Below are 12,266 nucleotides of genomic sequence, written 5' to 3' on the forward strand. Positions count from 1 at the left end.
CATATGATGAAAGAGAAAGAGAATCAAAAGGAGTCATCATGTTGCCTCTAAAGGTTGGACCAGCCATCATAAATACTGAATGCCATGTCTTAGACTTGGATTTGTCATATAACATCTTGCTTGGTAGACCATGGGTACATACACTAAAGGCGGTCCCATCCACCTATCATCAATGCTTGAAATTCCCCCACCAAGGAAGAGAAATCACAATCCCAAGGGATCCCACTCCTTTTGAATTTTGTAAAAGATTGGAAGGTGCACCAATGAATTTTTGTCCAATAAGTGAGTTTGCCAAAGTTGTACCTAAATCTCTCACCATAACAGAACCACCTTCCACAACAATACTAGAATTAGCTAATGAGGATTCAAGCTCCCACAAGGGAAAAGAGAAGGTTGAAGATACTAAAATTAACACCACAGGAAAGAAGGTCACTTTTGCTGATTTAGGAATGGGAGAGTATAAGTTTGAAAATGCCTTGTGTGTGGGACAACTACCACTCTCCCCTCGTTCCTTTGGAAAACCTTCTCAATTGTCACCTTCTGCTAATAAGGAAACCATGCAAGTTAGCAAGACAACATTTGAGCATTGGGTTCACTTAGTGATGAGCACATGGAAGATAATATCCAAGATTGGCTATATTATGATGGAAAAGATGAACCTGTGGAGTTTCCTAAGGATAAATATGTTAAAGCACCTCCCATTATTGAAAACATGGGATACCATGGTACTGGCCTTGGACCGAAAGAAGATGGAATTAGACAACCCTTAGAAGCTAATAGCTATCCTAAAGGACGAGGATTCTACTCCATTAAACCTAAGGTATCTTTTGTTGACAACTATTGTACGGTTGAACCTGATTCTGAGACTGAAGAGGAGGAATTCTTTGAAGTACCTTTCCAATACATTGAAGATGACCTAGATAATTATGTCCATGCCATTACCATAGATTACCTTTCATCCATTAACCTACCTCTCACCAATCCTGACATGATAGACTGGGACCTTCAAGATACACCACCAGCTCTTGATATCTGTAAGTTTGATGAAGCAGTGATGGCACTTTTTGGCCTTAAGAATCTTCGAGAATACGAACATGAGATCCAATACAATGAGGAAGCCTACTTTGGTAGCCAAGTCAACTCTCTTAGTCGCAAAAGTGAAAAAGAAAATAAAAATGGAAAAACAAAAAACACATCCTCTAGTTAAAACTCCCTTGGGGCACTTTTGCATGAAGGAAAAGATAAAATAAAGGACACATCTTCTGGTGAAAACCTCTTAGAGGCGCCAGAAGAGGGAGAGCTTGACTTGCCACTAGAAAAATCACCTATTTTGAATGAGGACACAATTCCAGTCAATTTGGGAACAGAGGATAGTCCACAAATCACCTACATTGCTGCTACCTTAAGTCTTGAGGAACAAAAAGCCATGACTAAATTCTTAAAAAAGGGAAAAATCAATTTTGCATGGACATACAAAGACATGCCTGGCTTAGATACAGATTTGGTTGTACATCATTTGACAGTTGATCCCAAGATTAAACTAGTAAAGCAAAAGTTGCGAAAAATGCACCCTAAGGTAGCACTCCTAGTAAAAGTAGAGTTACAGAAAATGTTAGAGGCAGAATTCATCCATCCTATTGACTATCCTGAGTGGGTCTCCAACATTGTTCTTGTAGGGAAAGCATCTGGGGGCATCCGTGTTTGTTCAGATTTTCGAGATTTAAATCTCGCATGTCCTAAGGATGATTTTCCACTTCCTAACATAGACATCATAGTGGATTTGACTATTGGACATGAGATGTTGTCTTTGATGGATGGGTTTTTTGGCTATAACCAAATCAGGATTGCAAAAGAGGATCAACATAAAATGACGTTCACCACCCCATGGGGAACCTTTTGTTATCAAGTCATGCCTTTTGGCCTGAAAAATGCTAGCGCCACTTATTAACGCGCAATGACTACCATATTCCATGTTCTTCTATATGTCATAATGGAGGACTATGTTGATGATATTCTAGGAAAGTCCAAGACAAGAGAATCCCACTTTGATGTCCTTACCATTATTTTTGATAGATTGGAGAAATATAAAGTATGCCTTAATCCTAAGAAATGTGTATTTGGGGTCAAATCAGGCAAACTATTAGGCTACATTGTGTCAAGAAGAGGTATTGAAGTAGATCCAGCAAAAGTGAAGGCCATCATGGATATGCCTCCACCTACCACATCGAAACAACTCCGCAGTTTTCAAGGAAAGTTACAATCTATTAGGAGATTTGTGTCACAACTAGCAGATAAAGTCCATCCACTTCAGTATTTTCTTCGCAAGGGAAACAAGTTTCAATGGGATTGCCTATGCCAAAAAGCATTTGAACAAATTAAGACATATTTGGCTAATCCTCCAGTTTTAGTACCTCTAGTTGCAGGATGACCATTGATTCTATACATTTCAGCTACTTCAGTTGCCTTAGGAGCACTTTTGGCACAGTTAGATGATAAGGGGAATGAGCAAGCCATATATTACCTCAGTCAAACACTAGTTGGCTATGAGTTAAACTACACTTCTATTGAGAAAGCATGTTTGGCTGTAGTCTTTTGTATGCAAAAACTACGTCACTATATGCTTAATCATACTACATATCTCATTGCCAAGATAGATCCACTCAAGTATTTGTTATCAAAAGCCGCCCTCACCGGCCGAGCAGCAAAATGGCTCTTAATTTTGAATGAATTCGACATTGTTTATAAGGATCGTAAGACCATTAAAGGACAAGTAATTGTAGATCAGCTTGTTGAAGCTATTAGATGGAATATCAAAAACTTTCTTGTCTTTGGAGACTCACAATTGGTCATTAAACAAGTCACAGATGAATACCACACCAAGGGTGAGAAATTGTTGCCCTACCGTAGAATAGTTGAGGATCTTAAGCAGCATTTTACAGAGATTGTTTTTCAGCAGATTCCAAGGGCCAATAATAAAGCAGTAGATGCCATGGCTACTATTACCTCTATGATTGCCATGCCAGAATATAGTCCTAAATGTGAGTTTCTCATCGAGAATCTTTTTACTCTTGCTTATGAGCAGACTGATTCCGAGTTGGTGTGTGAGATTGTCAGTCCTGAGTCTTCATGGTACGCTGACATCTTTGCCTATTTAGATCACAAAACCATTCCCATAGCCCTCACCCCAAACCAAAGCAAAACTTTTGTTGGCCGAACTGCCCGCTATACCATCCTAGGTGATACACTTTTTCGAAAACACTTTGATGGAACCCTCCTTCGATGTCTCAATTCAGATGAAGCCTAAACAATGTTAGAAGAGGTTCACCAAGGGATTTGTGGTGCCCACTCTAGCGGCCTTAAGTTAGCGAAAAAGCTTCTTAGGACAGGTTACTATTGGTCCACTATGGAAGCAGATGCATATCAGTTTGTGAAAAGATGTGTTCCATGTCAGCAACATGGTGATTTGATACACGCTCCCGCCCAAGACCTTTAGCCACCATCACTCCATGGCTCTTTTCCCGCTGAGGATTCGATCTTGTTGGTCAAGTATACCCAAATTCCTCAAATGGCCACAAGTACATTATTGGTGCCACTGAGTACTTCACAAAGTGGGTCGAGGCTATTCCATTAACCTACATCACTGGCAAACAGATTTCGAAGTTCATCCTGAATTACATTATTTGTCGTTTCGGTATACCTCAAGATATCATGACTGATAATGGAACCCATTTCAAAAATCAAGAGGTTGCCACACTATGTAGGAAATTTGACATCACCCAGCATTTTTCCACCAGATACTACCCCCAAGGCAATGGCCAAGCTAAAGCTACCAATAAAACCATCTTGAAAATCCTAAAGAAAACGGTTGATGCAGCTGGCCGTGATTGGCACATCCAAATTTCTCCCGCCCTTTGGGCCTACCATACCTCCATCTGTACCCCCACAGGAGCCACCCCATTTTCCCTTGTTTATGGTTCTGAAACCATCTTTCCCATTGAAATTGAGCTCCCTTCCCTCAGAATCTCTCTCAAGAATTTGATATCTGAAGAAGATTACCAAGTTGCTCGCTTGCAAGAGCTAGCACTCCTTGATGAGAGATGACTGAATGCCCTAAACCACCTCCGCATGTATCAAAATTGCCTTCAGCTTCAGTATCATAAGAAAGTCAAGCCACGAGAATTTGAAGTGGGTGACTTAGTTTTGCAGCATAACATGAAGAACCTCCAGAATCGTGAAAAGAAAGGAAAATTTGAGGCAAATTGGCTAGGTCCATTTATCATTACAGCCAAATATTGTTCTGGGGCCTATCAGATTGCTACTCCAGAGGGAGATCTGTTCCCTGAGCCTGTAAATATCCAGCATCTCAAGCGGTTCTATGCTTGAGCCTTTGTAGTTCTTGTACAGTGTTTATAGTCCCGCAAAAATCCAAAAAAATTAGAAAATCAAAAAATCCAAAAAAAATCACAAAATGTTCCTGAAAAAAGCCATAAAAAGCAAAAAAATATTCCTAAAAAAAGTATAGATTCATCCATTGTCTATAAGGCTCGTTTTGCTTCATTCCACTCCACCATTCCACTTCCCCTGTGCAAAGTCTTATCTAGCCTTTTGCGTTTCATGCATCTAATAAAAGACCTCTTGTCTGCGAGGCTCCATTTCACTTCCATCTTTTGAAAGACCTCTAGTTCGTGAGGCATTTTCTGTCGAGTGATTGTCATCCCATTACGCTGAGCTTTTTCACAATAGTGACCACCCTTGGCCTTACACAAAATCACCATTTGAGACTTAATGCTTCAAGAAACTTGTTCGCTTCACAACCCTTGCTGAAAACAAACAATTTTATGATTATTTGACATTTCAACTTGACACACTTTCATAGGATGAATCCTTCCTATAGGTAACATTGTGACATTCACTTCTAGACCTAAGGTTCTTGGCAGGAACTGTGGACTGAATGACTACTTGGTCATGAGGTTTCTTTTTGGATGATTTTATTTGTGTGTTAGTGATAGCCTTTTATGGTGCACCTTGATCTTCCATATTTTGGTTGTACCAGAATAGCTGTCATTAACTACACATGTTTTCATGGTATGATCTATTTTTTAGGCTTTACTTCATGTGTGTCAGTTTCAGGTTATGTTAATGCGTTGCGTAATGGGGGCAACGGGTTAGCACACATCCCACCAAAGATCCCTAAAAGACTTTGGGTTTGCCCAGACCTCTCCATTGCATTTATGACATTTGATCCCTCATGACTATGCAAACTACACCTATTGTCCTAAAGTCTCTATGGTTTTGTATGTCTAGCCCACGCAAAAGAGTCATGACATTTATGCTTCTATAGCATATAATGAATAAACTCATTTTGCAAAATCAACTTAAGGTGTGCTCTCCATATAAACACAACAGAATCTCTTGATATCATGTAGTTAGGATGCATGGAGTCTAGGGTTTCATTCGAGTCGTGCTTGAGACAAGGTCCTATTTATTTCCCCCCTCCTATGCTAGGCTACTAGGTTTCTATGAGTGACAGTTATGACATATATTCATTTATTAGTTCATTTCCATTAAGTTGCATTAACTTCTCATTATCGCATTCATTCATTTTCCATTACAATAGTATTCATTTGATTCATCTCATTTAGTGCTCCTTAGACTTTTTTAGTTCATTTTATCAGATTGCATTAGTTCATTAATTGCATACACTTTAGTTATCACATCTAGGGGCATATACATCATCTCACATATATATAGTGCATCACTGCATACATCTTATAAATCTGCATCACACACATGTTAGACATCATATATATATGCATACATCATAAATCCATACATATGCATCACATACATCCATACACATAGAATCATCAAATCATGTCATGTATATATCTCAAAAAAAAAAAAAAAAGTTTGTATAATCTATATACATCATGTAGGACAAATGCATCATCAAAATAGCTGCATCTGCACATATCTATCAAAAACACTAATCACCTTATACAATCAAGTAGCTGGCTGTGAGGGCCAGACTGTTATCCTATAGACTGCTCTGATCTGGCTCTGCCACCTGAGATCCATGAGCTGGCTCCCCTCTCAAAATTCGACTGCTGCTGGTCAGCAGGTACAGCCTCCCTATATAGTGACCTATAATAGGTTGCCTCTCGTATGGCTCGTGTCTCTGCTCGACTAGCTGTAAGGGCCTCTTGCATCACTACGACGGCTGCCCCAGGCTGTACCATCTGTATGGCTATATCCTGCTACCTGCGGTATCCGTCCAGCTACGCCTGATGGGTGGCTCGCTCAGCCTGTAGGGTAGCTACCTCTGATCGGATCCTCTCTGCCTCTGCTCGATCCCCCGCCTCTACATGGGTGCCCAACCTTGCAAACTCCCCCGCATCCACCCGTGCCTATAGGGCCGCTAAGGTCTCCTGTGCACTATCTCCTCTAGCCCTCTCCACCTACAACTCTGCCTGTATGGCCCCCATGGCCTGCTCTAAGCTGTCTCCTCTGGCCCTCTACACTTGCAGCTTTCCCTGTATGGCCCCCATGGCCTGCTCTAAGCTGACAGCTCATGCCTGTTGCACCTGTGCTACACCCTGTAGTCAAGCTACCTCTATCCGTAGGCTATCCCTCTCGGCCTTAACCATGTCTGGGTCCTCTCCCTATACTTGTCCCTGTGGTGGTGCCTGCGGAGGTGCTTGTAGTGGTGCCTGGGCTGTGCCTGTGCCTGTGCTTGTGGTTGTGCCTGGGGTACTCTTTGTGTTGGCCCTCGTGTTGGTGTTGCCCCTGGCCCTCTCCGCGCTCGGACTCTATGCTCGTGCGGTCCCTCCTGTGCCCCCTGTGCTGGTGGTGGCATCATAGTTGCCTGTCTACCATCCCCCGCTCCATCTCCCTCCCCCTGTGCCTGCTCTGCTAGTGGAGGTGCCCTTGGCACTATAAGCCTGACCGGCTGGTGAGCTACCCACCACTGTGTGTACGTCGGTGTCATACCTGCGTCTCCCCTATCCTGACCATGCAACCATGGCACTGTTATCATCCCCATCCAAGATGCTCGGGCCAATCGTACAGTGGTCCCATGTCCCCATAGCTGACCATACTCCTGTGACACCACAAGGTATAAGAATCTATCTGGTACTGTATCCTGTACCTTGCCAAACTGTCGTCGCACTCGAGAAGGCGTATAGCGCATAATCACACGCAGAGATCGACCAATGATCCAGTAGTCCATCTGTGTGTATGGGAGATACATCTGATCCTCCGTGTCATCCTCCCCACTTACTGCCAGTGTCTGCCCCCACTGCTCTACCCCGTCATAGGGAGTCCATTCGAACATAATGATCTCATCTATACACCGACACCAGAATCCCATAGACTTCGTCGATGTATATTGGATAGGAGGTTGGTATCTACAGGCATATGGCTCCCTAGGCTGTCTAGTCTCTCGTTGAGTAATCGATCTTGTGACTCCAATGTGCTCCCATGACTAGACCATCAATAGCGTCAGTCATGGTCCCATAGTGCGCTGGGTCCAATATGCACACATGTGCAAATCGTGATATAACTCAGCCAAGATAGTCTGTCCCCAACAGTAGACTGCTCCCTCCTCCTGTAGTAGAGTGCTCAACACTCGTGCCCACCCGATCGACCACTCGTGTCCTGTGTGATCTGGCAGCATCTGCCATATCAATGAAGCTAGGTACACTGCTAGCCTCAGTAGCCTCTACTCTAGTACACCCCTCCATGACAACCAGGATCGCTGGATGGGTAATCTCTGTTGTCGTCGGCCAAAGCACTCCCTCAAAAATAGATCTGACCCCTCTAGTACATACTCTAGATAGCACCTTTGATCGGTACTCACAGGATCTGCCACACATCCAGCAGTGTGACTGTAATCTCCCCCGTCGGAAGATGGAAACTCCCAGTTGGTGTGTGCCATCGCTCTATGAGAGCCGATAGCTGCACTGAATAGGCCCTCAAATTTGGCCACTCATGAACGTGCTCTAGCCCGCATAGTCGCACGTGTTCCCAATCTACATCCGTCAGCCTCTCCTGTATCGTCATGGTCGGAGGATAGTGCTCCCTCGACCTAAACACCACTGTCTCCTCCTGTAGCATAGACATGCAGAGCGTCAATTTTGCTAGCCTGTGATGTACCTACAGTGGGGCATCTTCCCTTGCCTCCCCCTATTCTACCCTCATTGGCGTGGCCATTTTTTGGCGCAAACACTAATCTGCGTAGACGACGATCAGCGGAGACGCTGATATGCATAGACGTCGCTCAGCGAAGCCGCTGATCAGCGCAGACGCCAGTTTGTCTATCTTCTGTCGTCTGCGGAGACGATGATGTAGTTTTGTCATCTCCACTTCCCTTTATCGTCTGTGCAGACGACAGGTTGGATCCTATCGTCTTCGCGGGCCCTCTTTCCTCTTTTGGCGTCTGCGTAGACAACAGAATGTATCCTGTCGTCTCCGCGAACGTCGAGATCCCTGCTTTGTCGTTTGTGTAGACAATAGGGTAGAGATTGTCGTCTCCGCCCATATCTTTTTTTAGTGCATTTATGGCCTCATAAATGCGCCTAGTCTAGCCTAACCTACCAAAACACAAAGAGGATCAGATGACTTACCGGTGGGCTCACCTCAGCTACTTGCTGGTACTCTCGCACACGCTCACCAAGCTGTAATCGATCAATGGGATCCATATCAGCTCTATGTGCTCTACTCGCGGTGTGATAATGACCTTCTTTGGGCCCCTCAGAGGCTTATATAGGCCCCCTGCGGACCCCGTTTGAACTCCGCTCTTCCCTGAGCCGTATCTGTCCTCCGTTTACCCGCAAGTCATGCAAATGTTGTCATTTATTCCCTTTTCTTATTTTCCTTCTTTCTTAAGACCTTTTTCGCAAAAATTGCCCAAATTTTATTTTTTGCTCAATTTTTGCGAGGGGGCACTCTCTTCCCTTGTCGTCGCTTCAACACAATTCCTAGAACTCCTATCCTTCTCTGGGGCAACTTATATTTTTTTCTTTGATATAATGTCGTCCTGACACCACATCAAAGAGGGGCAAAATGTAGACGCTTAAAATCATCCCTAAACACTATATTAATTAATTTTAATATTTTTCGTGACATTGTAATTAATTATATTGTTCACATTCTTCTACTTATTTAATTATATTAATTAATTAAATAAGTTCATTCTCTTAAGTATTTAAATTTAATTTAAATACTCCTAGCTCTAGTGTGTTAAATTAATTTAACACATGATCCTCCATGTCTCCCCCCTCTTTAAATAAATTTTATTTATTTAAATCCTCACACCCCATTAATTCCTCTAAACCCATGATTAAATTAAATCTCATTTAATTTAATCTTAAGCCTAACCTAGAGCCTAGCCTAGAACCATCATTTTCATCCTCTTAAGCCTATTTCTTCTCTAATCCCACTTAATCATTCCTAATTATCTCCCTAATCCCCCTCATTAGCCTAAGAGTGTGATCACACATGTGTGAGATGACATGCCTACACACTCTTGTCTCACACTCTTGCATGTCACCTTATGTAGCACTTACTTGGATGCCACCTCACCAAGCCCTCCCTCAAGCCTATAAATAGAGGGCTTGTCTCAAGCATTTGCATCTCATATTTATTTCATTGTTACCATGTTGGTTTGAGATTTGAGTTTGCATTCATAGTTTGAGCTTTCATGGTAGTTTGAGCTTACATTGGTAGAGTCTCATAGTGATTTTGTAAGTTCATACTAACAATTTTGTAGCTAATTTAGTTTACATCATGCATTGTTAATCTAGTTTTTATATGCATTTGTAGCTTCGTTTTAGCTTGCATTTTTATCATAGTTTGCATATTTAGTTAGGTCTTTCATTACATATCATCTTCATCTTTGAATGCCTTCAAGAATGGCTCTCTCCATAGCCATTTATTGAGGTGTTATTTATCTCATTTAGTCTAGATTCATACCTTACTTGCATACACACTTGCACTCACTCACTTAAGAGATTCATTTATTGTTGTGTTTGGGAGAGCACATCAAACATCCCCCCCATCTTAACACACCAACAAGGCCTCTCATGGGTGCCTTTGTTGAGCTGTAGAGGTGGCTGGAAGGTTGGATTTGCTGGTTGCTTAGGGTTTCAAAATCCAAGCAAGCATTAGTTGATATTTTGTTCTTTTCATTTTGATGAGTCTTTGATGCAATTTCAAGATTTTGAACTAGTGTTTGTTTGTTAACCCATGCTTCTTGCAGGTCTCATTTTCTAGCACACAGATATAAACAATGGTGATGCTTTCTATCGTCTTGCATCTTGTATTAACCATTTTAAACCATAGATGTTATTTTTGAAGCTTGAGAACTTCAAAATAGTACGTCTTTAAAGTAATTATAATATCGACAAAGACTGGAGCAACATGACCACACTGATAATTGACTTAAACAACTATTATCAAAACTTGGTCTCGAAAATCAGCTCTAATCTCATTCTTAAGATTTTGAATAGTTGGGTTATTGTCTATTTGGATAGGTCAAGGAAGATTATGTGAGATGCTACAAGATAGGACTAAATAAACAAGTTTTAACAAGATTATACTAGTTAATTTTTTTTTATCATTTTTTCTAAATTTTGAAGGTGAATTACTTGCATAAAGGTTTGCAATAAAGAAAAAAAATTCTAAATCCTAAATTAACAACTATTATGATTTCCAATATCAAATTATGTGTAAAAGGTGACAAGGTTGAGAGAATTTACAAAAATAACAAACTCTATCACAGAGATCAGCCACTAAACACTTAAATTACAAATTAGATGTTCATAATTTGTTGAGCAAATTTCGTGAATAGACACGCGATTCTTGAATATAAAATTTGTATTCAAATCTGCAAAGTTAGCTACTAAATGCATCGAAAATGTAATACTATGTTTATAAAGTTTAAACGTATAATTATCAACCCTTATTACATCAAAAACTCAAGTTTATATAAAGTATATTTTTTTAGATTTGTCAAACCCATAGAGTTTTTCCACATTATTTTATGGGAAAAATAAAAATAAAATAGTAGTTAACTTCATAAAACTACTCCCAAACTATTGCAATATGATTTCACATCAAGTTAAATGAGTTCACAACTCAAAATGACTCTTATTTAAGCAAAAAAAAAGCCTCATTATTTGGGGCAAAAAGTCTAGTCTTATGCATTTTAATTAGGTTTTATTATCATTTAACTAAGTTGTCTTGTGTGTACAACCTTGGATAAGGACTAAACACATGTTGACAAGAATCTAGAAGAAAATTTATGTATGAGAATACTCAAAAATAATTTTAAAAAATGACTACTACACTTACTTTTGTAGGTTGACAAAAATCTATAAAATGATAATTAGAAAACATCTCTATGGATTTAGAGACCTGTTACAAGATCTATTAAAGTATCATTGAATTCTTTCACAACTTTATCTACATCATTCATGTAAGGCATCATCATATACTCAAATTGGACTTGTTAGTTTTCTTAGAAGATTCTCAATATCTTGTTGGCATGCTCTAATTGTGTAAGTTTCTTTTTCATATTTGCCAGTGCATGTTTTATATTTATTGTTGAATCAATAGATTCTTTGGATTTTCTCCCTTGCAAAATGCCCTTGAGTTCTCAAATGGTTTTGTAAATACTTTTCATTTTAACTTGCACTTCCAATTCCCAAAATGCACAAGAAAGAGCCTTTACAAAATCTTCATCCTTCTATATCAACATGTTAATCAACTCACCTCTATCCAAGATTATGTTTTGTTGCTTTATGTGGTCTTTCACGGCCAACTTGATAGACCTTTACTAAACCACCTACGAATTAATATTCTCAAGCTCCAAAATTTTAGTTGTTCTAGAAATTTGTTTGCACTTATATACATTTTTTTATTGTGGTTTCACAACACGCGCCATTTCAAGCACCTACCTGAAAAAGGGACTCCTTTTTTTTCTTTTGGGTCTTTTTCTTTGGTTTGAGTTTTGGGCTTGTGAGGTTTCACTTGGTTTCTTGATGTGTCGGATTGAGTTGACTTTTTGAGTGTTCATGATAGATTGGTGTTATCTTAAGTAATCCCTTAAAATATTTCTAAGTCTTCTAGGTCTCTAGGGTTTGTCGAGTTTTCTAGTTTTTTTAGTATTTTACACAAGTATTCTAAGTCAGACATCTAGAGTTTCGGAGGTTCCAAGACTTGTGAAACCCTAAAGATCTGATTCATGTTTTTCCCCCTTCTCCTTC

This window comes from Cupressus sempervirens, chromosome 4, assembly GCF_028749045.1.
Source record: "Cupressus sempervirens isolate cs-2001-9-10 chromosome 4, ASM2874904v1, whole genome shotgun sequence".
In the NCBI taxonomy this organism is placed as follows: domain Eukaryota; kingdom Viridiplantae; phylum Streptophyta; class Pinopsida; order Cupressales; family Cupressaceae; genus Cupressus; species Cupressus sempervirens.